Source organism: Zophobas morio, unplaced genomic scaffold, assembly GCF_036711695.1.
Source record: "Zophobas morio isolate AGI-343-1 ecotype UQ-CSIRO unplaced genomic scaffold, CSIRO_AGI_Zmor_V1 ptg000030l, whole genome shotgun sequence".
Classification (NCBI taxonomy): Eukaryota; Metazoa; Arthropoda; class Insecta; order Coleoptera; family Tenebrionidae; genus Zophobas; species Zophobas morio.
In genome coordinates this window covers 18,923,329-18,925,513 of record NW_026972135.1, presented here as the reverse complement: position 1 = coordinate 18,925,513, position 2,185 = coordinate 18,923,329, and the positions used below count along the sequence as shown (strand labels likewise).

Here is a 2,185-nt window from a genome sequence, read left to right as displayed (position 1 = left end):
TGCTCAACAACGGCTGTTATTCATAGCCAAGGCTCATTATCGATGTGTCAATTTAACGGCACGATGTGTGAAACAATAATGATAACATTGATAACTATAGTGAGTACAGAAAAACGCGTCGTGACTGTATTACTATTATTGAGTCCAGTTGTTATCGCTTGTTTTTTTAGGTGCAATAAAATATCATAAGCGTCGAGTACCCATTACGAACGCGAAAATCGCGAACGACCGCTTGTCGTATATGCGAACGTGCGGCCTTGATTGGCGTTAAAGACAGCTGTGCACGCCTATGGATTAAAACGGCCTCGCTGCCGTTTAGTGTGTACATTTACATACTTGTGCGATAGTATTATCGATAAAAATAACGTTTAAAAAGCGTATAGCTGTGCCTTCAATTTTTTATTTAACTTTGTATTTTTAATTAATACTGAATCGTTCCCTTCTTTCTGCAAAAAAAATGCAAAACAAAATTTTACAATTTGTGTTAGCCTCACCTAAGAAATAACTTTAATCCAAATCGCCAAACCATTATGACTGATCTAATGATATTTAACCCCTAAAAATATTTTTTTCAAAAAACATTAATGGTCGACTCTTCAGACTGCGAAGGAAATACGATCTAAACGTTTTAAACTATTTTTTTAAATTACGATCTCTTTCGTTTTTGTATTTTCATTTAAACGTATTTACTTTGGTACTTACTGTAAGAAACATAAAGAGAAAAATAAAAGAACAACATTTTAGTCATACAATTTACTCATACCGTATTTCATCTGAGTGTATTATACACTATTGTAAATTTGTTTCTTCTAGGGTGATATTTTCCGCTTCTGAACAACATTAATTCATAGTTACCATCCACAAACGCAAAAATACAACGAACGTACCTAAAAGCCAAGTTGGAATGCCAACTACTGGCTCTTTTAGCGTGCATAGGATGAGTATAACCAAAACCATGTAAAATATCTGAAAACATTGAGCAAATTTGTTGTTCTAACTGAATTAACTTACAATTATCGCCATGCCGACCAGGTGATAGTTTTACTACCACGAACTGACTGATAATGGAATATGTAAACTTTAATTCATTACTTTACAACAACAATGCGTTGACTACTGTCGTGCACGTAATAGTGGCATTTTTTTAATTACATTACTCATAAAACTGAAAACCGTATACCGTAACGGCCAATTTCATGTTTTCTGCCTCTACATTACATTACAAGAGTGTATCAGCAGTACTTCCTCAAATTTGGGTACAGCCAAAATGACAATCTAGGACCACAGTTTTCATAAGGATTAATTAATAATTGGCACAAAAAAATTAAATTCGGAAAATCAAATTTTATAATTTTTCGAAAATGCTGGATACGTTTCACTGTACTTCATGGGCGCAGGAAGTTTTGTCGAAACAACCCTTGAGCAATTTTTTCATACTCTAGGGTCATGAGCCCGAGAAAATATGAAAGCAGCCAGTGGCTCGATGGGCTGGATTACAACACTTCCTTAGCTTTCGCTCGGGAAGTAACAATTAAAGCTATACTACAAACTGTTTTGAAAATTAATACACATTTTAAAGTCATTTAGAAGATGCTGAATCGCTGAACAAATTATCTACATGTCCACTCGAAAGACTGATGATATCATCTCTATTGCCCATAAGAGTGATCCTATTTTTTTCCAAATTTTACATTGAACACTAATTTAGGGATTACAACAACATTAACTAAAATTGATTTAAATATTTGCCACCTCGAAAATTCTAATGAATTTATCTAAAAATATATTAAATAAATCTATAGCTTGCCTCAGGAACCTAGTTCAATTTCCAAAGATAATAAAACTGTACAGCTATTTCTAGAATTTAAGATGTTGGCACCTCACCGTGATTACCACAATTGTCAAGATAATACAGTTAGATCCAGTTATCTGTTCTCGCAGATTAGTATCAGAAGTTACGAAATTAACTTGTCGATTTTTCAAAAATTTGAGCCATCCAATCGACAAATTACTACAAGCCCACAAAAACCTTGAACAAATTGCAATAATTCCCCCATTTTGCGCTTATCGCCCCCAAATCATTAATTAATTAAATAATACCATCCAGGGTGGAGTCACCCATTCCACAAGAATGCAAAAGATAAACCGAACAAATTTTTAATTAAATCCATTCCATACGGGCCGT

General features: G+C 33.9%; 1 long non-coding RNA gene across 1 annotated transcript; it reads right to left on the bottom strand.

The window, feature by feature from the left end:
• Positions 1–738: 738 nt before the first annotated feature.
• LOC135137834 (uncharacterized) lies at positions 739–1,072 on the bottom strand. Its single transcript, XR_010281946.1, has 2 exons — positions 1,012–1,072; positions 739–966 (listed from the first exon to the last, which is right to left on the bottom strand). It is a non-coding gene; the product is annotated as an uncharacterized LOC135137834 (long non-coding RNA).
• Between the last annotated feature and the right edge of the window lie 1,113 nt (positions 1,073–2,185).